The following is a 26,040-nucleotide window of genomic DNA, read 5'->3' as shown; positions in this document are numbered from 1 at the left end:
AATATGAATAAAACACCTATATATTTTCAGAGAGGAGATGGAGGATGCAGAGAGCAGGTCAGTGTATTTGAGGTGGTGGATGAATGGGAGATTCCTGAGTCCTTTTAGTGAGTGGGAATGAATAAAACAAATCCCCATGTTTTATTAAATCGAGAGCAGCAGATTTATAGAACACTTCTGTGTCTTTGACAGGGAGTGTAGTGATAATGAGTGAAGCATTTATATATTCTGGAAGGATATAATGTTTGGCAGACTACTCAGAAAACCCCAAAATACAAGACTGTATTCTCTACTGATGACGGTTAATAAACCAGAAACACGTGTCTAGAGATCAGCACAATCTGTGCCAACCTTGGTGAAATACTCTAAAATATTGAACGAGCTACAAGAAACTGCATTTACCAGAATGCCAGGGGTGAACCTTGCCTGAGAGGTCGGCGGTGTGCTCCCACATCCTGTTGTCTATTTAAAGTACTCCCGTGAGTCATTGAGCTGACGAGCTCATGGATGTAGCACCTGCGCGCCAGTGAGAGGTACTGGACCTGATATAATGTTTGGTAGCCTACTTAGCAAACCCCAAAATAGAAGACTGTAGTCTCTACTGATGACGGTTAATAAACCAGAAACACATGTCTAGAGATCAGCACTATCTGCGCCAACCTTGGCAAAATACTCTAAAATATCGGAGCGAGCTACAAGAGACTGCATTTACCAGAATGCCAGGGGTCAACCTTGCCTGAGAGGTCAGCGGTGTGCTCCCACATCCTGTTGTCCATTTATATATTCTGTTCACAGCTCATAGGCTGTTGGAAGAATGAAACACCCATTTTGTTTTCATAGAGGAAGTGGTGGACGTATAGAGCAGTCCTCTGTCTTTTCACATAGAAGGTGGGTGAGGAATGGAACACCCTCCTTTCTTTTCTCAAAACTAGTGTTGAATGAATGGAATACTCCTGTGTCTTTTGAGACATGTGGTGATTGACAAACGTAACTTCCCTGTGTCTTTTCTCAGAAACGCGGGTGCGTGAATGTCTCCTGTAAGTATCTTTTCACAGGAAAGGTGGCATATGAATGGGACATCCCTGTTTCTTTTCACACAGGGAGCGCTGAATAAATTAAACAAGCCTGTGTTTTATTTTATTTTAGGTAATTGAAGACTTGTATATGGAACATTCTAGTGCCTTTTCCCAGGGAGGGTGGTGGATAAATGGAACACCTTTGTGTCATTTTAAGACAGGTTGGTGGATGAATGAAACACCCTTGCATCTTTTTACAGACCAGACACCAGATAAATTGGACACCTCTCTTTCCTCCCATAGGGATGGCTGCGGATGAATGAAACCTTCTTGCGTCTATTGACCGTGAGGGTGGCCAATGAATGGAACACCTCTGTGTATTTTCACAGAGATGGAGGTGGTGAATTCAACATCCCTGTATCTTCTCACGGATAGGGAAACAAACCAGACCCCCAGCTTTACACAAAGAGAGGGCTGACGAATAGGACAGGCCTCAACTCTCCATAGAGGTTGGTGGATGGACAGAATGGCTCCTTCTTTCTTCGTGTAATCCTTACCTCCCATGAACTGCAGACCCTGGTGTGACTATAGGCATTTGTGCATTGAATATAAGTTTTGACGCTTGCTTGGGCACACTAGCTCATCCTGGATTTGGGGGGCTCTTTGTAGCTTAGTTTAAAGTTTGGGTCCCACTCGGGAAGGGGAGCACAAAAGGAGCCTTTGAGTTGCTGTCAGCTTTAGCAGATCTCTTGTAGTTCATGGATCTGTGTCTGGTTTTGCTTCTAACTTGCTCCTCCATCCTAGTCAATGTTGTTCAGCAGAGCCATGGTGTACAATACCAGGGGTCCCTGCCAACTCTTTATAAAACTGCTGTAAACCAAGTACTTTGTGATCTACAAACATCAGACACATTTCACATTTCTGGGCTTCTTCTTTACTTTTTTTTTTTTTCTGAATATTTTTCATTTTCCTGAGTACTACTCTAACGCTAACGCGGTGCCCGTCTGTAAGAGCGGACCCGCCTGAAGATTAGCGTTCTAGTTGCTGGGTTTTCTTGCCTCCTTCCCTCACTTCCTATAATTACCCGGAAGCAGCGACCGCGCCGGTGTTTAGCAACTGACAGAACATTGTCAGTGTGTGGTGGGCTATTGCTGTTTATTTAAAAATTTGATTCTGCACCTTTTTTTATTTGTGGGTGATTGTATTGCTCTGCTTTTAACTGAACTGGTGCACTCATACTGCCTATCCTGCAACTTGAAAGCTAACGCGGTGCCCGTCTGTAAGAGTGGACCTGCCTGAAGATTAGCGTTCTAGTTGCTGGCTTTTCTTGACTCCCTCCCTCACTTCCTATAAATACCCGGATGCAGCAACCGCACCGGCGGTGCGCCAAAGACGCTCGAAAGGCAAGCCCGTCTGCGCCCGTCAACGCCCGAAATGCACCCAGCGCCAGAACCCCTGCCCTTTTTCCACGATGCTCCTACTCGCAAGACCAACTCTTACAGCTTAATACAGGTAAATGTGCACTTCACAAAGTACAGTTGATTCCAACTTCTCCTATGTCTATATGTTGTAATCTCTGTGGATGGGCAGCATATGGTTCGAGGATCACAAATAATGGTGAACAAATACTCAATAACACTAGCATTACTAATCCACTGCATGAGAACAATAGTTCTTGTGAAGTGGTTCAGACCTCTGTATCTACAAATAATAACCTTAAGCCTTTTATGTGCATTTTACTTATTACCAGATCTATGGAGAACACATAAATTGTACCTAGAATGTCTGATACAAACAAAGAATACGAACCTTGTTTTTATAACTGAAACGTGGGCAAATGAAAATAGTGATCCTGACTGGCATCTATTAATACCTACCGGATATGCTGTTGCCAACATTGATAGAATAGGGGCAAAGGGGGTGGGGGGGAATTGCGATAATCTATTGGTCACTCTATACAGTTAGAATTACTCCTGAGTCTATAGTAGGCGCTGAAGCAATGTCGTTTGCTATAAAACTTAACAATATAGAAGTGTTCCTAGGTCTATTAATCTACAGATCTCCTGGCCTTAGATCTCCTTTCTCGATCTCCCTTCAGACCTACCTGGAGTCCTGTTTAGACTCTGACTCCTTCACCATATTGGTGGTTTTAACTTCCATTTGGAAGATAATAATAATTCTGATACCATCTGTTTACTAGATAAACTAGCTAGTTTTGATTTAAATCAAATTGTCTGTGAGTCTACACAAATAGCAGGACACACACTCGATGGTATCTGCAAAAATAACTCTCGTATAGAGGTTAAGACAGTCTGCCCCCTACCCTGGTCCGACCACTCCGCAGTGCATTTTACCATCGCAATAGGAACGCCAGTCAGTAGACAAAGGAACAGACCCCTGAGTATCAAACATCTTGCTTGGAAGTCAGTCAGCAACAATGATTTTGTGTCAGCACTTAATGATAGGCCTGTGATTCCCATTGACGCTAATCAAGCTGCTACAGAATTCCATAACTGGGTAAATAGAGCCGCTAATATGGTTACACCAGAAAGAATCATATGACCGCAACAGAAAAAGGCCTCGTCCCCCTGGTATTCTGCAGATCTTAAACTAGCAAAAATGAAATGCAGGCAAAAAGAACGTATTTGGAGAACACAATATGACGCTGCACAAAGAATGTTTATTGTGCTGCGCTTGAAGAAAACAAAGTCGCAATTATTCAGGCTAAAACTGCCTATTTCAACACAAAAATCCAAGAGGCTACGAATTCCCCAAAATAATTGTTTCAAACAGTCTCTGCATTATTAAAATGTCACGGGATGTAACATTCACACCAGATCAAAAGTTTACAGACACACTAGCCGTTTTTGTTCAAAGTAAGGTCCAGTCTGTATATAACGGCCTCCTAAAAGTAGCAAGGGATACTGTGGGAAATGTTTCTGCGCAGTCTGATGGTAGGGTCAAGCACTGTGGTCTATCGCGATTTCCATCACTGGCAGAGGAGAAAGTGGCAGACTTACTGCTAAAAATTAAATCAGGCTCTCCCCTGGACCCTTGCCCGCCTTATAAACTACATCTGGCCCCATAGGAGATAAGCTCCGCACTATCTCCTGTTTTAAATCAAATTCTGACCTTAGGAGTCTTTCCAACAACGTGAAAAAAAGCTTGTATTCGCCCCATTCTAAAAAAAAAGTACGCTGGACCCACTAGACGAGAAAAACTATTGTCCCATCTCATGTCTACCTCTGTAGTGTAGTTCCTATATTCCCAATAGGCTCTGAGCATTGGAATATCATAAACAATAGTTTAGACGTAGGACTGAGGTTGACTAGGTCTCTATTGAATATGTTAGACTTAATTATGAATGCCAGCTAGCTCAGAGGTCACTAGAAACTTTCTCGAGTAAACAAGAAGGTGTTAACTTTCCTGAATAGACAAGAAGGGATTAATTTCTGACAACCGCATAAACATGACAACTTTGCTCCCTCCAGAATAAGGAGTATATCTCCAGAGTCGCGGAAACAATAGATAACTATTTCACTCAGTCAATCATGCATGCTTAGTTTCACCAGAAGCGCAGAGAAATAGAGAGACGGGCATTTTCAATAAAAGTGTTTTTTTATCGAAAAGTCTTCTTTCTCATGCAAGAGAAGTGAGTTGCCACAATTGCAATACTTGTTATAAAGTAAAGTGCGTACAGTAAAAGGAGTATTATGAAATAATACTGTAAAACCATGGTATGGTTTCTAAGCCATAAAATAGATAAAATATATACATAGATAAAAACCATGACTAAACGTACTCAACTGGTGCTTCTAAGATGCGCCTACCCCGGTGTACCTAACCTAAGCCTAGTACGTGGGAAGGAGTAAGTGAGCTGCAGTTTAAGTTAAGATAGTTTTTGCCAAGAATTCTCTAAGGATCTAATCAGCTCCGTACTTTGGTTATAGAATGAAGGAGGTCTTGTATCTCTTTCTCAGGACTCGATCTCCCAACAACCCGCAAGGGTGACTGGAAACACTGGAGCTGGATTTCTCGGCAGGAGAAAAGACAGTGTCTTTCTCAGTGCGTCAATGGGAGGGTCGGCTTCCTTCGGCACTTGCCACAGCAGGGTGTCGGGCAAGTAGATAGCTGATCTGCTCCAAACCACTGTGTGTTTGCTAGGGCAGCTGTTGGTATATTTATACCTGGAAGGTGCCGAGTTTGACGTAAGGTTGGACATAAGACGTCACGAAGAACTCGCAGTTCTTTTAAGACTCCAGGAGTTCTAGGACAAATCAATACAGAAGCAGGGGGAATTCCAGGGCTGCTGGAGGCTTGGTTTGTTTAAGAACGCGTTGTGCTTTCTAGGAGTCTATGGGAGTAGCCTTGCCGTATTTGGACTGCATTGGCTATGACTAAATATGGAAATGATTCTTATGCCTTTATAAGGATATGTTTTGTTATAACCACATGAGGGCACAAATCGGGAATATTTAAATAGGGTCCTAGATACGTTTACAACACCTCTGCCTGCCAAAGTTCTTGAGAAGGCCATGAACTACCATCTTTTCTTGAGATCAATAACATTCTGGACAACACACAAACTGGTTTCCGTTCAAAACACTCTACGGAGCAGCCTTGGTTATGGCAGCAGAGGAAATATGTAAGGTGATGGATGAGGGAGGAAGGGCTATACTGGTCCTGCTTGATTTAACAGTAGCCTTTGATACCGTGAGCCATGCAGTATTATTACAAAGAATACAGGATGTAGGTATCAGTGGTACAGCCCTTGCCCTCCTCTTCTCTTTCTTATCATCTAGGGAACAAGTCATTTTTTGGGATGGATATCGGTTAGAGGAGTTTACACTCTCTGGTGGAGTCCCTCACGGCTCGGCACTATCCTCAACACTTTTTAATATTTATGTGGCCCCTCTGGCCAGACTAATAAAAAGCTATGGCTTTATGCTGGTGTCATACGCTGATGACACTCAGCTTATATTGTCCGTAACTCAGTCAGTGGATGCCATGGCAGCTGAATTCTGTAAGTGCACCTCTGCCCTGATGGCGTGGATGAATTTTAACTTTTTAAAGTTAAACACTGACAAAACTGAGGTCCTGGAGTTTGGTCAGTAATTTTCTATCTGGAATCATCTTTGGTGGCCAACTACAGCAAGTACTTGTCCTGTGCCAGTGAAGAAAGCCAGGAACCTAGGTGTTATGTTCGACAAAGATCTTACCTGGGCCACTTATATTAATCAAGTAGCATCTGCCTGTTTCTTTATGCTAAAAGGCCTCAGGAAGATTCTCCTGTTCATTCCCTTTTCCTTGAGGAAAACAGTGATATGTCCCTCGATTCTTTTTAGAATTGATTATGGCAATGCCCTCTTTCTGGGAGCAGCTGCTACCCAATTTGCCAAACTTCAATCAATTCAGAACACTGCAGCTAGAGTGCTGTTCAAGTTACCTAAACATCATCCCACATCAAATACTATAAAACAACTTCATTGGCTCACAGTCCGACAACGTGTCAATTTTAAGACACTTTGTTTGGTATACAAAGCCTTGTTAGGGAGTGGGGCTGAGGATGTACAATCCTTGTTTTCCCGTTATCTGCCAACACGTTCCCTGAGGTCAGCCACTCTTGGCCTGGTCATAATCCATAAGATAAAAAGAGTAAGGTGTGTAGGAAAACGCTTTTCCTTCCTGGCATCTAAACTTTGGAACTCACTGCCCACTCACCTGAGAAGGATACAGAATAGACTGGTCTTTAGGAAGGAAATCAAAAAATGGATCTTCTCCCAACCCTAAACATGTCAGCGTTAATGTTCAGTCACTTTACTCAGCGCCAAGACGCCTCGGAAGCAGTGCGCTCTATAAATACCCTCAGTCAGTCAGTCAGTCATCTTTCTGTAGATTCCTTTCATTGGCTTAGTGGTTATTAAGTACATTTCAATTTTTCCTGTGACCCAATAGTTTTTCTAGACCCACCAACTGTGAGCCATTCCAAGGTTGGGTGCTGTGGAGAACCACCCGGGCTCACCTATACTTTGTCGCATTTGTAACAGTCCTCAGGGCAGGCTCACTCAAGGAGATAATTATACAGGGTAAGAGTGCTTGGCGTCTTTCCACCCGCACTGCATCACTGTGTGTGTGTCTACTTTGTCTGGGGATCCCGGCAAGGCCCATTCCCACGAGGAACACCCTCTAAACTGGCGATGAGGCCACGCCTCGCCGGCTCACAGACTACTGTTGATGCTGCCGCCCACCCCCACAGGCCTGTAGCGTTGTGCGGTGGAAAATCCCCTCGGCTGACGGGTTATCGGTGAGCGCTGGCCCTGCCCTCCTCACCACACACGCACAGTGGGTGGCGAGAGTCCTACAACGCGAAGCGGAGGAGCACCGAAGATTAAGGCGTACACAGGAGATGAGCGTGCTATGGCCCAAGTGGCCCAGGGGGGAAGGCTGCCTGCAAGTTTGCGCTGCCAAATACATAACATAGACATAGCACACAGCATGGTGCCAGCACTACCAAGCACTGCAAGGGAATTGAAAAGAAAAAGAGCGCACAGATGCATGATAAATCACAGAGGTAGCCAAGTAAAAGAGGTGTCTGCCATATATCTGGGGATCTGAGTGCCAGAGATCTCCCACTCATCCCAGCAACACCCACCAGCATCCAACACCCTGCGAGGAGCAGGGGAAGACGAGCCTGCATGAAGCCCAGTGATAGGGACGCGCTTCAGCGGACTGTACAGAATTCAGAAAGGTCAGTCAGCCCAAGCACAAAAGGGAGGAAATCGGATCATAGCGTGATAGCCAGCTACCATGAGCACGCCACCTCAAGCAGGTGCAGATGGCCCAGAGACAGGTGCCACCGCACCACCCCAAAACCACAGCTATGCCGCGGTATCACTGCTCCCCTCATCCAGCGAGCTTGCGGACTCCACAATGGCTGCTCTGCGGTAAGTCCTAGATAGGGTGCCTCAACCACTACTTTAGAGGCATGAGGGAGACGCATGGGGCAGTCAATAGATCACTGATTATGCAATGCACTATGGAGGCGGAAAACTCTGCAATATTTTCCAAACACTCCCAGACACCGATGCTAACAACTTGGAGGCCACGGTGGCAGCTTTGGACCGCCATTTTGCCCCCCAACTTAACCCAGACTTTGAGCGTTTCGAGTTACAGCACGTCAAATAATCAGACACAGAATCTGTCAACATGTTTTATTCCCGATTGAGGCAGTTAGCGAGCAAATCCACATTTCCGGTTCAAAGGGAGCCAGATTATCCAAGGGTGCAGGTCGGTGCTACTACGGCGTCTAATCCTTCGCCAACTCGGGATGTCACTGAATGACATCCTCATACTGGCCAGGTCACATGATCTATCAAACCTTCGAGTTGATGAAATGGAGGATGCTCTCAACAGGAACGCCACAACGTCCTACCCTCCACGTCCTGCCCAAGTCAAGGAGGAGAGAGTTGCTTCAAAGACTCCCAAACCTGGCCCGAGCTGTCACCAAGACAGAGACAGGCGGACCCAGTGGGAGCTGCACAGCTGAACACCCAACAACGGGTCCCTGCTACGCAAAAGGGAAGGTCTGCTCCTGGTGTGGACAACAAAATAATTTGCGAGGGTGTGCAGGAGCCGGAAGTCGTGGTCGGCCTTCTCAAGACCACACTGCCTCACACCCAACATCAGGCAACTCTCCATTGGTGACCACCTCATCTAAGGAGAGGACGCACCACCCGGGGCTGGGTTCGACATGGAGGGGGATGACAATGATGTGTTCATCATATCCTTCGTAGGCCGTGCCGACAAGCGACGGCGACAACCGCCCATGTGCCCCATTCAAATAGCTGGCTCCACGGTGCAAGCACTGATCGACACCGGGGCATCAGTAAAAGTCATGGATTCGGAGCACTATGAATGCCTAACACAGCACCCCTGCTGTCCCCCACAAATGCAAAAATCTACACATATTGAGGGACTCACCTGCTCCCCCTGAGAGGAGTGATAGAAGGGAAAGTGGCCAGCGACAAGCATGCAACATGGGAAAGATTTCTACGTGACAGCGCAGAGGAACGCCCAGGAGAACCGACAGACAGAGCGGTGCTCCACTTACCTGAGCTACAGCCAGGTGGGGCGATGCATTGTCCTCCTGCCAAATAGTCTCCTGGAGGATAATTATCATGACCCTGAACCAACAGGTGATATGGTCTATATTTTTAATTTTGCAGTAGCGAAGAAATTGGTCCTGAAGAAAGCAGTGGTTAAATAACCGCCACAAATGTCGACCTTCCTTACAAACAGATATTTTACAATTCACACTGTTTTCAAACTTTGGAAGATTTGAGAGAAATTATTAAAGAATCTCCCTGCTACTCATCTCTCTCCAATTTTACATATCTCACTTCCTCACATCATCACTTATGCACTGCAAATCAGTTACCCTTACACATATTATTCTCGATACCTCCCACCTACACATACAGCTATCATTGGTTAAGCGTCAGTCACAATAACATCTAGTGGCTGACAACGCATTCTCCTGGGTATTAGGAGAACCCAAATGATGACAAGGGCGGTACAGAGCGGAAACTGATGGGTAATTTTACCCTAGAGGTACCTTGTCGCGCCTTTTAAGACTCATTGATGCACCACTCACCCCTATCACCAATTGGTCTTATTATTAGTTATGTCTCTGACTTTTTACATAGTAGAGTTCTTTTCTGACCCTTAGACACTTTTTGCTTATTGCAATACTAAAATAACCAACATGTGTTCAAAAAGAAACAAGGCAAATGCCTAATGAGTGGACCAGAGCTTTGCTCCCGATCAGTCGAGCAAGTAACGCTAAAATCTATTCACTTCACCACTACTTTTATACCGTTTTTTTTCGGATGTATGACATTACAACGCATGCTTTTACCACACATGCTTTTACAACGCGGTTTTTACAGCGCATACGATTACAACGCATAGTGCTTTGGGGTGCTGGATAGTGAATAGTTTAATTTACTATTCCAACTCCAGTCCCCGTGGACACTAGGGAAGGTGTTGGATAGTAAATTAAATCTATTGCCTATCCTAGAGCGCCCCCCAGCGCAATGCGTTGTAATGGTTTTCGTTGTAAAACCTGCGTTGTAATAGCACTGCGTGGTAAAAGTTGTGTTGTAAAGGATGTTTCCCTTTTTTTTCATTGCAAGTGCATAGAAGCTGCAATACATTATAAAACAGAAACCTACAGATATGCCTCAGCAACGTCGGAATCCAGGAGAAGGCACTGGAATGGATCATCTCGTTCCTCGCCGGAAGGACACAGAGAGTCCGCCTCCCCGTTCAGATCAGAAGCCACCGAAGTCATCTGCGGCGTTCCTCAAGGCTCCTCGCTCAGCCCAACCCTCTTCAACGTCTACATGAGCCCCCTCGCAGCCATCGCACGCCAACACAACCTCAACATCATCTCTTACGCCGACGACACCCAACTGATCCTCTCCCTCACCAACGACCCCGCCACCGCCAGAGCCAACCTACACGAAGGGATGACAGACGTAGCCAAGTGGATGATGAACAGCCGCCTGAAACTGAATTCAGACAAGACGGAAGTCCTCAACCTGGGATCTTCAACCTCCGCCTGGGACGACTCCTGGTGGCCCCCCGCCCTGGGCAGCGCACCCAAACCAACAGACCACGCACGCAACCTGGGCTTCATCCTGGACTCCTCCCTCTCCATGACCAGACAAGTCAACGCCGTCTCCTCGTCGTGCTTCAACATCCTGCGCATGCTACGTAAGATCTTCCGGTGCATCCCCACCGAGACCAGGAAGACGGTCACCCAGGCCCTCGTCACCAGCCGCCTGGACTACGGCAACTCCCTCTACACCGGAACCACCGCCAAACTCCAGAAGAGACTCCAGCGGATTCAGAACGCCTCAGCACGACTCACCCTGGACATCCCCCGACGCAGCCACATCTCCGGTCACCTGAGAGACATGCACTGGCTCCCGGTCAACAAGAGAATCACCTTCCGTCTCCTCACCCACGCACACAAAGCCCTACACAACCAAGGCCCAGGATACCTCAACAGCCGCCTCAACTTCTACGCTCCCACACGCCAGCTTCGATCGACCGGCCACGCCCTCGCCTCTGTCCCCCGCATCCGAAGAGCCACTACAGGAGGAAGGTCCTTCTCCTACCTGGCCGCCAAGACTTGGAACTCCCTCCCGACCCACCTCCGCCTGACCCAGGACCATCTTGCCTTCAGGAAGCAGCTCAAGACCTGGCTGTTCGAGCAGTAGCGGACCCCCCCTCCCCTAGCGCCTTGAGACCCTCCGGGTGAGTAGTGCGCTATATAAATGCCTTGATTGATTGATTGATTGATTAATAATGTGCAGGTGCCAGGCTCTTCTCATTGGAAGAATGTGAGAAGGCATTGAGAAGGAGATGCATATATCACCAGCAAGACCTGCTTACTAGAATGGTTTAGCTAAAATGTGCAGTGTGCATCACAAGATAATACATTGTAAAATTATTTAAAATGCATGTGTTATAATAATGGTACGGCATTAATGGGCTTTAAGCATGAACAAAAATGAAGTTGTCATTGATTTATAAAATGTGACGGCATCCTTTAAGACACATGCGAATTTGCATTTTTGTAGTATATAAGCAATCATTAATGCTTATAGATAAGTGAATTAACATTCTCACTTGTGAGGAATCATGGGCCTCTAGCAGCTCACAGGTGCCAATATCATCGCTGTATCCAACTCCAAGGCTAGACTAGCCATACGGGGTATCCGGTGTTTCCCTGGGAGGCTGGAAGGGGGGGTTCTGGTTTTGTCAGGGGGTACAGGTTTTGCAGTGATGCTGCAATGTCGGCCCCCTGTAACAAAAGCAGCAAGCAAGCTTTTCCAGTTTCCTGGCAGTGCTTTCCCAGAGACTGGTCCGAGAAAATTGCCGGACTGCTTTAGGTTCCCAGTCCAGCACTTTCCAACTATTTGGTGGTTGTTCCTCTAGGCAAAGCACTGAAATCGTAGTTTTCAGGAGGATGAATCCTTTGCGTTTCAATAGGAGTCTTATTGCCTCCCCCCTCTATTCCCTCTCAACAAACTATATATTGAGTTATGAAGCTCTCATGAATCACCAATCTATCAATAAGTTACCTCATACACTGGACCAAATTACTGCTGTGGAATTCCAAATGAGCCTATACGCCGCACCCAAGGAATCACCACTTACACCTCATCAATGAACACAAAGCCTTTATCCCATGTGCCTTGACCAATAGAACTATGAATCTTCTCATCACCTCTATCCAATTGATGCAGCTCTAGTCTTACTACTGTAGTGGACTCTCTTATTGCAGAGTCCACCTTTCTAGTCGAATGCCTGTCCCAGACACTGGGTTTTACATTTACCAGGTTTGCACCAAAATCTCCTCTCAACAAACTTGTCAGTACACAAAACTGAATCCTTTAATCCAGTGAAAGAAAGGGAAAATGACAGAAGGACAAAGTACAGTATATCTTCATAAAGATGGGCTTGAATAAGTGGTTATTGCTTAACATAGAAGTTAGTTGCTGAATCTCAGAACAATAAGAGAGTGACCATGTGACATGATTAGCCACAAAGACATCAACATTCCAGACACTCGTGAATGCCCATGATACCACCGCCAAGACCCTTGGTATATACCCAGAGATGGAGTTAGTGAGAGGAAGAAAGATCACATAATCTCACTGACACAGCTGTAGCAAAATTGCCAAGCTGTACAATGCATGCGAGGTACACAGCATGTCTGCCAAGTAGTTGGTTAGTAAAAATCAGGCATAATTGGGGTGCATAGGGCCCTTCGTCCCCTTATTGTATGAATTATATTCATGCCACTGGGGCAAACTTAACCAGCCTCTCAGTTTGTTGCCTCCTCACAGCAATGGAGAAGTAGGGGAAGCTTGGGCAACTAAGACATGCCACTAACTGAAGCTCTGCTTAGCACCAACTGGAGTTTGCATTTGTATCCCTATGCACACACAGCTCTCCATTCAGGCTAGATCACTGATTCATTGAAGAAAGATGGGCAGGGTGCTGTGCTCCTTGCACTCCCGGGGGAAGTCACAGGCAAGGAAATGTGACTTTCTGTTCCTCAACAGATCCATGAGACAGCGTGGCATGCCGCACAATTACTTTCAGCTTTCCTGGTCATCACAAAACCATGAGCAAGTCCAGCAAGTTAGCCTTTGTGAGCACATGTTGCATTAACTGAGGTCACATGGGTGATATCATAGTAAATATTACTGGACATTCAGTCACAGCCTAACCAAGGAGGGTACCAGAGTAGCAACAAAGATTTGCTTTACGGTCCCATCAAATTATTGCTGCATCCACTCATCTCTAGGATTAGCATCTTCAGGGTTTGTCCAGATTATTTTACAAAAATCACACAAGGACAGAGAGGGACTAGGTGTAATTCAGTAATTTGTTCTTCAGGTCAGGTGGTACAGGGACATCATGGTGATTCTTCAGCCATGCGGTTGTTGCCCTCTGAGATAACCTTGATCCCAGTTGGTGGCGCTTCCCCACTACTTCATATCGATCTGTTAGCCATCCTGAGGATGGAAGGGATAAAGGAGCCCTGTGACATACGTAATAAGAACAAAAGTAAAAATTCATACCTTAGCAGGAGCGGCCCGTGCAGGTAAGAGTGGTGAGCTGGGATGGGGTGGGGGAGTGAACAGACGATGAGGGAAAAGGAAGAGAAGAGTAAACAATCGGTTAATTATAGACATTTTCAAAACTTACCTATATATTCCCAGGTTTAGAGTTCAGGTGATGATAGATTTTTTCTTTAGGTACAATACTTTTTTTCACTGGACCTGTGGATGGATATGAGTTCCCGAATTCTTCTGCTCGGATGTGGATTCCTCTCATGCTGCCAAAACCAGTAGGGTGGCTGAGAAGGAGCAGACCTGTATGGCTTTCATAAGACGGCCTGCTTGTGCAGCCTTCTTAAGCCATGCAGTTTAAAGTTGTCATCTTTCCCATCCAGCCTGACTCTCTATGGCCTGCTAAGACTAAACAATCCAGTCTGCTAACTGTTATCAACTTATGTTCTCTGTCTCTGAGCAACTCTACCTTTCGGACAAGACCCTAAAAACAAGAAACAAGTTCAAAGCCTCCATGAATAAAATAGCTAACTTGGTGTAAGCTAACTGTTTCAAGCTCAGCCCAACAAGGTAGAAGTAGTGATCTCCGGTAATGAGACTCTAACTGGTGGGCAGTTGAACTTTGACCCACAATCACACCCAACACCCACACCAGGAACCTCGTCATCATCAACAGCAAATTGAACATAGAAACACAAGTCATTGTAGTCACTGTATCCTTTTTCCATGCTAAGGAAGATTTTTTCATGGCTGAGAAGCAATACTAAAGAAACTGTCACTCACACCATAATCATCAACAAGTTGGACTGCAGGAACACCCTCTACACCGGGATCACCAAGCAACTCACCAGTAAACTACAAACTATTCAAAACTCGGCAGCCAAACTCACCTCACTCTCCCACACAGAACTTGCTTCACACCACACCTCAGGGAGCTCCACTGGCTCATGATACCCAAACATGCTAATTTCAAGCTCTTCAAGCACACCTTCATGGCTCTACACAACTTAGAACACACCTTCCTGAACAGTTGCTTCTCTTTAACCAACCACCAAGAAACCTCCGCTACGCAGGATTTCTACTCGCACATATCCCACACATACACAAACCAATATGAGGAGGACAGGTGTTCTCTTATATAATTCTTAAAGGATAGAATAATCTCCCACTCCACATCATAGACTCCTCTCTTCTTTTTTTTTCAAAGTTTAATTTTATTGAAGAAAAAAGGGGTGGGAAGGGGGGGGGAGGAAGAAACAGGAAAATGGATATGACAATAAAATACAACTTAAGGAAGAACATTTGCAAGTGTAAAACACATAAAGATAATAAGCAATGCATTAAAATCTCATAAAAGGCAAGTAGAAACGAGCATGAAATAACATGAACAAAATACATAAATAAAAAGCAAATGTACTGTGTGAAAACACTGGAAATAAAATTTGAAGAAAAGGCAAAAGGAGAATCATAGAGGCTTGCGGACCTCAACTGCGTCAGGATCCAGGGAGGAATGTACTGAAGCAGAGGAGGAGAGATAAGTTACCAAAGGAAGCCAAATGAGATCTCGTTTAATTGCCAGGGAGATAGGGGATACATAGTTGGTGTCTAATCGATGGTGGAAACAGACTGCATTCCACCAAGAGCGATAGGAAACATTCGAAGCTTGTTTCCAATTGGAAGTGACAATATGGAAAGCAGCAGCTATCAAAAGGTCAAGGAGTTGGTAATGACGTGGAGATTGGGGAAGGTCAGGGGAGAGAGAACCTAGAAAAACATGGGCGAGGGAGAAGGGAATCTGAAATTGAAAAATCTTTTGTATTTGGGTCCAAACTGAGTTCCAAAACTTGGAAATAGGAGGACAATCAAACCGCATGTGTTTTAGGTCTGCTGAAGGACAGGGGCAAGACCAACAGGTAGAGGGAGTCTCTAACGAGAAACGTGACAGAGCAAGTGGGGTAAATTAAATTCTGTTATAAATAAAGTATAAAGTTTGGGTATTGTGAGCAGCTCTAGAGGTCTTATGAAGTTTGGTCCAAACCTTATCCCAGAGAAGAACCGACCAGTCTTGAGAGAGATCAGATTCCCATGCAAGTTCTATTTTGGATTTTACTCTACCAACCATATGACGGAAAGAATTAAAAAGAGATGATGCAGAGGGAGTAGATTCTAGTAATGAGGAAGTGGGTTTGCGATCCAAAGGAATATCATTGGAAGGTTATAAGGAGTGGAGGTACGATGTGAGAGCCGGATAGAGTAAGTCATATTTTGAACGAGCACTAGAGGGTAATGAGAAGGAGGACTTGAGTTCCTATAAAGTAAGAGGGACACCATGCGAAAGCAGTTGAGAGATCCAACACAATCCTCGAGAGTGCCAGACCTTCCAGTAGATAGTACGATTCCGGATTTTAAGAAGTGAGTTATACCAGATGGGTTGTTCGCGAGAGGAAAGAAGGGAAGGGTACGACGAGGATAAGAAGGGGTGAAGAAGAGTACGACAATGAGAGATAATAGGGGTATGAAGACGAGCAGGGTAAGACGTGAAGGACAAAAGTTCACGGAAGTTGAAGGGAGAAATAAAGAAGGATTCCATAGTTAACCAGATGGGAGGATAGAAAGGAAGATCCGAAGAAAGCCATCGAGTTGTTTGTTTCAGAGAAAAAGCCCGATGATATTCTCTAAAATCAGGAAAACGAACACCGGCCTGAGCTTTATCTCTTCGTAAGGAGTCGATCTCTATCCGAGGGCGTTTAGCATGCCAGAGGAATTTGAGAAGCAAAGAGTCAATCTTTTTGAAGTAAAAAACCGGAATGCGCAATGGGAGCATAGAAGTAGTATAAAGAACGAGGGGAGAAAGCATCATCTTTATAGAATTGAGACAGCCCCACCAGGACAAAAAGAGTGGGTGCCAACGTGTAATTGCTGCTTCCATTTTTTTAGAATTATAATCAAAGTTCAACTTGAGAGTTTCAGATAAGAGAGGCGCGAACCAAACACCCAAATATTTAATTTTAGAGGGTTGCCAAGAGAAACCAGATTGAGCAAAAAGATGCTTTTGACAAAAAGAGTTCAAAGGAAGGATTTCACACTTATCGACGTTTAGGCGATAGCCAGATATAGCGGAAAAAGAAGAGACTTGCTGCAGAAAGGGAGAAAAAGAAGAGAGAGGATCGGAGCAGTAAAAAAGGATATCATCCGCATAAACCGAAAGCTTAACCTGATGAGAACCAAAACAGAAACCAGTTATATTATCATCCTGACGAATCTTAGTGAGAAAGGGTTCTAAGGCTCAAACAAATAATAGAGGGGATAAAGGGCAACCTTGTCGGACCCCTCTGTGTAGCGAGAAGTAATTTGATGTCATCCCATTGACAAAAATGGAAGCTTGGGGGTTAGAATAAAGTAAGGAGATAATAGAAAGAAATTTGGAAGGTATGCCAATCCAACGGAGAGCCTGAAACATAAAATCCCATCCAATCCTGTCAAAAGCTTTCTCCGCATCCAAGGAGATAGCTGCGAAAGGAAGGTCTAAACGCGAGGCTCTGCTGAGAATGTTAAGCAAGACTCGCGAGGTGTCGGAAGAAAGACAGCCTTTAATAAAACCAGATTGTTCGGGACCAATTAAATCCGGTAAGAGGGGGTCCAATCGTAATGCAAGAATCTTAGCTAGTATCTTATATTCTGTGTTAACCAGAGAAATCTGGCGGTAGTTCTTGCAAAGAGAATGATCTTTATCCTCCTTGGGAATTAAGCAAATAAAAGCCTGTTGAAAGGAACCGCTCGAAGCCCCCGCTGCGAGAAAGGATTGAAATAAGAGTAAAAGTTTAGGAAGAAGGAGGGAGGCAAAATGATTATAACATTCGATGGTAAAGCCATCAGGGCCAGGAGCTTTCCCATGTCTTAGCTTAGAAACAGCAAGAGAAATGTTGGAAAGCGTGATATCTATATCCAAGGAGTTTAGATTAACATGAGATGATGGAGGAGATAGGAGGGATTGGAAGTAAGAATGAAGATCTGTCGGGGTAGGGACCTGTTCATGGGTATAAAGAGTTTCATAGAACTTGACGAATTCGGTAAGAATTTCTTTGTCTTTAAAACGAGATTCACCGGAGGAAGTCCGTATAGATTCAATCTTTGTGCGCTCCTTTCTGATTTTTAAATAATTAGCAAGAAGCTTCCCCATCTTGTTTTTTCCACCATAATAACGGGAATTGCATTTTAATAAGAGGTTAGAGGCAGCTTCAGTAGTAAATTTATTGAAGGAAATTTTCACGTCGATAAGTTTTTTAAGAGAAGTGTCCGAGTTGGAAGAGTGATAGTCAAGTTCTAGGCACTTAATATCAGCCAAAATTTTAGCCGATTTGGCTTCCCTAAGTTTCTTTCATCGTGCTACAAAATTGATAATAAAACCTCTAGAGGCTGTTTTAAAAGAGTCCCACACCATGACAAAAGAGGAGCTAGGGATGTGATTGAGAAGGAAAAGTTCAGTGGCAAAAGTAGAGAACTCAGAACAAAAAGTGGGATCTTGAAGTAGAGCGTTATTGAATCTCCATCTGCCTGAGTGAGGGGAAATGGAAGGAGATCCAAATCTACAAAGACAGGGGCATGGTCAGAGAGCAGAATGGAGCCTATTTCAGAACAGATGGCATGCTGGGATAGGGGTTTGCTAAGGAAAATATGATCAATGCGGGATTGGCATTGGTGAGGGGGGGAGAAGAAACTGTATTCTCTAAGATCAGGATTACATAGTCTCCAGATATCAACTAAAGCATTTTTCTTAGTAGCTTTAACAAATTGAGAATGGATCTTGGATGACACAAATTTGACTTTCGAGTGGCGGTCGAGGAAGGGGTCCATAATTTGATTGCAATCCCCACCGAAAAGGATGTAATCCCCGGAGACTGAGCTAATTTATCAGAAATAGAGGGCCAAAAGGATCTGGCAACTCCAGTAGGGGCATACACATTGAAGAGAATAAGAGGAATATTATATATAATCAATGTAACAATGACCCAACGACCATTAGCATTACACTCATGAGAAATTGAAGAAATATGTAACTTTTTGTGTAACAAAATCACAACACCATTTTTCTTATCAACAGTAGGGGAACAGAAAACATGACCCACCCAACAACGTTTAAGCTTTAAAGCCTCTGCCTCCGAGAGATGAGACTCCTGGAGGAGGGCAACATCATTGTTAAGTCTAGCCAGGTGTGATAACACCCTTTGCCTTTTAATGGGATTATTTAATCCCTTAATGTTCCATGACATAACACGGAATGGAACGGTAGATGAAAACAACTAGCAACATCATGCTCATTAAATGCAAATACAAACAAGAAACTGGGAAAATAGAGAGTGAGTAACATGGAAGAGAGAATAGGAGGAGAAAAGAGAAAAGGAAAGAAAGAGAAACAAATAGGGAGAGAAGCAGATATTGCAAAGATAATACTAGACCAGATAGAAAAGGAAAGAGAGGAGGTGGTGAAAGAAAAAGAGGGAAGAAAAAGGACAGGAACAAAAAGATCAAGAAGACAGTACATGTCCAGAACGAATGACTGAAAGATATACTTACGAAAACGGAAGACGCAAGCGAAGACCAGGGCAGGGGCGCCAAGAGATGACGACGACAACAGCAAGAGCGGACGCCAGACCTCAAATATCACAGTTCCAAAGGGCAGTATACAGAAACAGTGATTACACCGGGAAGGATAAAGAGAGGGGAGCATCTGTAGAAATAAGAAAAGAAAAGGGGTAAGTGTATGCGATGAGGAGGAAACATAAAATGAGGACGGGTTGCAACAGAGATAAAATATATAGGGGTAAGAGGACAACAGTGATAAGAATTACAAATAAGGACAACATCAGCAAAATTGAAGAGCCTTCAAGTCCAATCAGCCCGGTCTGGAAACATCCATAACATCAGGACCATGTTGACGAAGGAATGCTTGAAGGACGGCAGGATCCTCATAGGTGGTGGTCTTGTCTTTGTAAGTAACCTTAAAAAGGCTGGGGTGAAGAAGTCCGTATCGAGCATTGAGGGCTCTGAGTTGCGGACGTAAGTCCAAGAACCTCTTCCGTCTATCCGCACTGGCTTTGGAGACATCTTGAGAGAGATAAAGACGGTGACCTTCCCATAGGATTTGCTTTTTGAGCTTGGCGGCTGAAAAAACCTGCAAGAGATCCGTGTATTGGAGGAACAGCATGATGACTCCTCTAGTTTTAGCAGAGATTTTAGGACCAAGGCGATGTGCTCTCTGAATATTGATGGAGGCTAAAGTTGGGGCATCCAAGATCTTTGAGAGAAATGTGAGGAAGAAAGCAGTAGGGCTGGACCCTTCCGTAAGTTCAGGAAGACCATACAAGCGGAGGTTGTTCCTACGGTTTCTATTTTCCAAATCCTCTGTCTGCTTTTTAAGTAAAAGAGCTTCAGCCTCCAAAGAAGGGATGCGAGAGCAGGAGGACTGGAGAGAGTCCGTTGATTGATCCAGGATTAGAACACGGGAGTCCAGGGAAGCCCATTTGTCTTGCATAGCCTGCATATTTTTAATAGTAGCCTCCATGAAAGGTTTAGGAGCCCGCAATTCTTCTAAAACGAGATCCATGGATGAAGGAGAAGTAGCGGTTCCAGGAGAGGGAGGATCTTTTTTAAGACGTTTGGTGGAGGCTAAGGTGGAAGGTGTTTTCCCGCCAGTTTGAGACTTAGGGATAGCGCCATGTGGGATGTCAGACTTGGACATTGTAGCTTCCTCCATTTCCTGAAGAGGAGAGTCAGAGTCCGAGCCGATAGGTGCTTTAGTGACTGTAGAGAGCTTCAAGGTGCAGAGTCTCCCCATGTAAAGACTCAAAAAGAACAGTTGAAAAAGGGGGCGACTGAGCAAAACAAAGAAGCAAGAAGCTCAGCAATGGACTAACATGGGAGAAACCTGAAGGATGTATTTGAAGAGGTAAGTGAAAGGCATTAATTCCCTAACCAACGGGGAGAAATAGTCCAGAACATTTTACTGCTGACAAATAAGACAGCATATCAAAAAAGGGAAAGCAAATGGGCTGATAGACATGAGCACGTAGATAACAGCATCCAATTGGCAAAATGGAAGGGGAGACCAGAGTCACAGAGTCAAGTCATGCAGCAAAAGCAAGAAATGAGGAGGCATATTGGCATAGGTAGCAGGCAGGCGTAGGAAGACAAGTGATCAATCAATCAATCATAGACATTTATAGAGCGCACTACTCACCCGGAGGGTCTCAAGGCGCTTGGGGGGGGGGGGGGGTGCTGCTACTGCTCGAACAGCCAGGTCTTGAGCTTCTTCCTGAAGGAGAGGTGGTCTTGGGTCAGGCGCAGGTCGGGAGGGAGGGAGTTCCAGGTCTTGGCGGCCAAGTAGGAGAAGGACCTTCCTCCTGTTGTCGTTCTTCGGATGTGGGGGACGGCGGTGAGGGCGTGACTGGTTGATCGGAGATGGCGTTTGGGAGCGTAGAAGTTGATGCGGTTGTTGAGGTAGCTCGGGCCTTGATCGTGTAGGGCTTTGTGTGCGTGGGTGAGGAGACGGAAGGTGATTCTCTTGTTGATGGGGAGCCAATGCAGGTCTCTCAGATGTCCGGAGATGTGGCTGTGTCGTGGGATGTCGAGGATGAGTCTGGCTGAGGTGTTCTGGATCCGCTGGAGTCTCTTCTGGAGCTTGGCGGTGGTTCCAGCGTAGAGGGCGTTGCCGTAGTCCAGTCGGCTGGTGACGAGGGCCTGGGTGACCGTCTTCCTGGTCTCGGTGGGGATCCACCGGAAGATCTTCCGTAGCATGCGCAGGATGTTGAAGCAAGACGAGGAGACGGCGTTGACTTGTCTGGTCATGGAGAGGGAGGAGTCCAGGATGAAGCCCAGTTTGCGTGCGTGGTCTGTTGGTTTGGGAGCGGTGCCCAGGGCGGGGGGCCACCAGGAGTCGTCCCAGGCGGAGGGCGAGGAGCCCAGGATGAGGACTTCCGTCTTGTCCGAGTTCAGTTTCAGGCGGCTGGTCGTCATCCACTCGGCTACATCTTTCATCCCTTCGTGAAGGTTGGCTCTGGCGGCGGCGGGGTCGTTGGTCAGGGAGAGGATCAGCTGGGTGTCGTCAGCGTAGGAGATGATGTTGAGGTTGTGTTGGTGTGAGATGGCCGCGAGGGGGCTCATGTAGACGTTGAAGAGGGTGGGGCTCAGCGAGGATCCTTGAGGGACGCCGCAGATGACTTCGGTGGCCTCTGACTTGTACGGTGGTAGGCGGACTCTCTGTGTTCTTCCGTCGAGGAAGGAGATGATCCATTCCAGTGCCTTCTCCTGGATTCTGACGTTGCTGAGGCGCTGCACAAGGGTGCGGTGGCAGACAGTGTTGAATGCCGCGGAGAGGTCTAGGAGGATGAGGGCCGCTGTTTCTCCGTTGTCCATCAGGGCTCGGATGTCATCGGTGGCAGCGATGAGGGCGGTCTCGGTGCTGTGGTTGGCTCGGAAGCCAGACTGTGAGGGGTCGAGGGATCCATTTGTCTCGAGGAAGGCGGCCAGCTGTTTGTTGACGGTCTTCTCGATGACTTTGGCTGGAAACGGGAGGAGCGAGATGGGGCGGTAATTCTTGAGTTCGGTGGGGTCCGCTGTTGGTTTCTTTAGTAGAGCGCTGAGTTCGGCGTGCTTCCAGCTCTCCGGGAAGGTGGCGGTGTCGAAGGAGGTGTTGATGATGTCCCGCATGTGGGGTGCGATGACAGCGTCGGCCTTGTTGAAGACGTGGTGAGGGCAGGGGTCGGTCGGAGATCCGGAGTGGATGGAGTTCATCGTGCGGACGGTGTCTTCGGTGCTGATCGGAGTCCAGGCGCGGAGGGTGGTGGTGGGGGGCGGTGGTTCGGTCGTGGCGTGCGTCGGTTGAGTGCTGAAGCTGTTGTGTATGTCCGCGATCTTGTTGTGGAAGTAGGAGGCAAGGGAGTTGCAGAGGTCTTGCGATGGGGTGATGTCGTTGCTTCCGGCGTTGGGGTTGGAGAGCTCTTTCACGATGTTGAAGAGTTCCTTGCAGTTGTGTGCGTTGTTGTCCAGCCGGTCCTTGAATGCAGTTTTCTTGGTGGCGCGGATCAGTTGGTGGTATTTCCGGGTGGCGAGCTTGAGGGCGGTCATGTTGTCCGGTGTGGGCTCCCTTCTCCAGGCTTTCTCGAGGGCTCGGCAGTTCTTCTTGGAGCTCGTGAGTTCGTCGGTGAACCATGGGGCCTTCTTGCTGCCGGGTCTGCTGGGCGGGGTCCTCAGTGGGGCGAGTTCGTCCGCGCAGTTGCTGATCCACTTCATGAGGTTGTCGGCGGCCCGGCTGGGGTTCTCTGAGCTGGTGGGAGGGTGCTGGCTCAGGGAAGCGGCGAGCTGGTCGGCTGTGATCTTGTTCCAGCTTCTTCGAGCAACCTGTTGCTGTTGGTGGTGGATCGTCGTTCTTCTGAAGGTGAAGTGGACGCAGCTGTGGTCCGTCCAGTGGAGTCCAGTGGCGTGGCTGAAGGCGATGTCTTTGCTGGATGAGAAGACGGCGTCGAGTGTGTGTCCGGCGAGGTGGGTGGGGATGGACACCAGCTGCTTGAGTCCGAGGTTGGCGAGGTTGTCGAGCAGGGTGGTGGTGTTGCGGTCGTTGTTGTTCTCCAGGTGGAAGCTGATGTCCCCCAGGAGGACGTAGTCAGCGGAGGGGAGGGCATGCGGGCTGATGAAGTCGGCGATGTCCTCGCTGAATTGTGTGCGTGGTCCCGGGGGTCGGTAGATCAGGGTGCCTCTGAGGGTGGTCTTCGGGTCGGTGTGGATCTGGAAGTGTAGGTGTTCGGCGGTAGTCAGGGTGTCGTCGGTGTTGGTCGTGATGTGGATGGTGTCCCTGTGGATGATGGCGATGCCTCCTCCAGTCTGGTTGACGCGATCTCTCCGGGTGATCTTGTATCCCTCTGGGATGGCGATGGCGATGTCGGGCGCTGAGGAGTCGTTCATCCAGGTTTCCGTGAGGAAGGCGACGTCAGGGGCTGTGGTGTCGAGGAGGTTCCAGAGTTCGATGGCGTGTCTGTGGACGGAGCGGGTGTTGAGCAGGATGCACTTGAGGTGGTTGCTGCTGGTGTTCGGCTTGGCGGGTGCTGGTGCGGGGCAGGTCCGGATGCAGGTGAACTTGCAGGCGTGGCAGCTGAAGGGTCCGTGGGTGCGTCTCGGGGTGGCTCGGTAGCATCACGGGACTCGGCCGGTGTTGAGTGCGTTGAGGGTGGCGGCGGTGTACGTCCGGCGGGTGGGCTGGGGTCCTCGGGGCCAGGGGTTCGAGCGCTGGGTGCGGTCCAGGCGCAGACGGGCTTACCTTTGGCGCGCCTGCTGCGCGTGCACGCTGCGCGTTGGCCACTCTGCCATATGAGGAGAGTGGGGGGGCGGAGCGAGAGAGGGGCCGCTGGGAGGGGGCGCGGGGTGCCGAATGGGGATGGCGAGCGAGGGAAGGGGGCGGGGCCGCAGGGGGGCAGCGGCGAGGGGGTGGCGGGAAACGCGGCCGGGGCTGGTCGAGGAGGGGGGAGCACTGGGGGCTAGGGAGAAACGGCGGGGAAAGAAAGCAAAACGGCGGCGAGGCAAGCGGATCACTGACATAATATCGACGACACAAATATCGAGATACACAAATATCGAGTCAAAAATATCGATTGACAAAATATCGACTCCCTATCTTCAAACAGGTAAGTACCAAAATATCGACTCCAAAATATCGACTTACAAAAATATAGACTGTCAAAATATCGATTTTTTTAAATGTCTTAAAATTAAGTTAAAACTAATATAGTAATAAATATATTTAATATAAACTTAGAAATAATTAATAAAAAAATGTAATTTTAATAAATAATTTATATAATTAAAAAAATTATATCACCAAAAATTACACACATATATATATATATATATATATATATATATATATATATATATATATATATATATATATATATATTTATATATATAAACATATTATTAAATAAACATATATAAAATTTCAGAAAATGTTTAAAATGTATTGTTACAACTATAGTGAGTTCAACATTAGCAAAAGTGTTGGATAGCGTAGAGGTAAAATTTACTACTCCCACTCCAGTGGGTGCAACAGTAGGGAAAGCGCTGGATAGCGTAGAGGTTAAAATTACTATTCCCACTCCAGGGATGTATGACGTTACAACGCATACTTTTACAACGCCTACCATTACAACAAAACTTTTACAACGCAAAAACTTTTACAACGCATACATTTACAACGCAAGATTTTACAACGCATATACCTTTACAAAGCATACCATTACAACGTAAGTATTGGTAAGTATATAATAATTTTTTGAATATAAATAAATAAAAAATATTATAATATAATTTAATATAATTTAATTTTATTAAATAAATTTAATTTAAATGTAATTTTACTTTATTTTTACAAAGTACCCCTGTACCCCAAAAACCCAAAACTGACCCTGAACCCTAAAAATACCCCTTTACCCATAAACTGAAAACTGACCCTGAACCCTAAAAATACCCCTTTACCCGAAAACTGACCCTGAACCCTAAAAATACCCCTTTACCCCAAAAACTGAAAACTGACCCTGAACCCTAAAAATACCCCTTTACCCAAAAACTGAAAACTGACCCTGAACCCTAAAAATACCCCTTTACCCCAAAAACTGAAAACTGACCCTGAACCCTAAAAATACCCCTTTACCCCAAAAACTGAAAACTGACCCTGAACCCTAAAAATACCCCTTTACCTCAAAAACTGAAAACTGACCCTGAACCCTAAAAATACCCCTTTACCCAAAAACTGAAAACTGTCCCTGAACCCTAAAAATACCCCTTTACCCCAAAAACTGAAAACTGACCCTGAACCCTAAAAATACCCCTTTACCCAAAAACTGAAAACTGACCCTGAACCCTAAAAATACCCCTTTACCCAAAAACTGAAAACTGACCCTGAACCCTAAAAATACCCCTTTACCCAAAAACTGAATACTGACCCTGAACCCTAAAAATACCCCTTTACCTAAAAACTGAAAACTGACCCTGATCCCTAAAAATACCCCTTTACCCCAAAAACTGAAAACTGACCCTGAACCCTAAAAATACCCCTTTGCCCCAAAAACTGAAAACTGACCCTGAACCCTAAAAATACCCCTTTACCCAAAAACTGAAAACTGACCCTGAACCCTAAAAATACCGCTTTACCCAAAAACTGAAAACTGACCCTGAACCCTAAAATTAAAATATTTATCAATTAATCAATTTTAATTAATTTCCAATTATATTTTAATTAATTACCAATTAATAATTAATTAACAATTAATTCTAAATAAATATCAATAAATAAATGAACATATTTAATTAATTATAATTAAATT

The sequence above is a fragment of the Lissotriton helveticus genome, chromosome 3_1 (assembly GCF_964261635.1).
Source record: "Lissotriton helveticus chromosome 3_1, aLisHel1.1, whole genome shotgun sequence".
NCBI lineage: Eukaryota > Metazoa > Chordata > Amphibia > Caudata > Salamandridae > Lissotriton > Lissotriton helveticus.
The sequence above is the reverse complement of the archived record's forward strand: the minus strand, read 5'-3'. Positions refer to the sequence as shown.